Here is a 1,042-nt window from a genome sequence, read left to right on the forward strand (position 1 = left end):
GCACTCTACCCAGGGGGACAGCTTGAGGCTCTGTCTCAAAAAAAAAAAAAGAAGAGATCAGGACACAACACACACACACAGAGAAGAAACTGTGAAAGCACAGAAAGTCAGCCATCTACAAATCAAGGAAAGCACTGGGAAAAAATTTACACTGCTGACACCTTGAACTCTAGCTTCTAGATGTGTGAGAAAATAAAATTGTTTAAGTCACTCAGTTTGTGGTACTTTGGTATGGCAGCCCTTAGCAAAGTGGTTCAAACAGTAACCACATTTTTAAGAGTCAGTTTGCTTAGATTTACAATATAAAATTATGTATTTTTAAATTTCTTAGAAGTAGGCATTATCCTTTAGCAGAATATCACTTATTCAATGTTTTAAAGTAGATTTGGTATTTCTCAGAAGCATCCCAATACCACATCCAGATCTTCAAGATCTTAGAACTGCGGCACGTGGGCGCAGTAGAGTGCTCTGGATGAAGACAAAGAGACCTGGTTTTAGTACAGACTGTAAATTACATGGAAACCAAACTAGGTGTTCCTTAGGTCTCTGCATGCTCACAATTGTATGACTTGTAGTGACAGTTATAAGCCCTTGCTATGTAAATAAGCATTTTACAATCAACTTTATAAAAGCCTGATTTGATCATATGGTTTTATCTTTTCCTGATAAAAATGCCTCTTTAGCTAAATAAGTACTTTTGATTTATCCAGTGGCATTTATAGAGATGATAGATTTTATAGGAAAGCTAGCAAAGATTAATAGTGATTACCTAATTTTCTACTCCTTTAGTTTTTCTACTTTTTTAAGTATAAATTTATGGAATGCAGGTGTGATTCTGTTACACACATAAATTGCATAGTGGTGAATTTAGTGTTTAGAATATCCATCACTTGAATGATGTACATTCTAATTTATTAAGAATTATTAAAAATACATTCCTACTTTTCTATTCTATTAAAAATAAATTCCCAGGCTCGGCGCCTGTGCCTCAAGTGGCTAATGTGCCAGCCACATATACCTAAGGTGGCAGGTTCGAATCCAG

Source organism: Otolemur garnettii, unplaced genomic scaffold (genome assembly GCF_000181295.1).
Source record: "Otolemur garnettii isolate 467f Iridium unplaced genomic scaffold, OtoGar3 scaffold00014, whole genome shotgun sequence".
Lineage (NCBI taxonomy): Eukaryota > Metazoa > Chordata > Mammalia > Primates > Galagidae > Otolemur > Otolemur garnettii.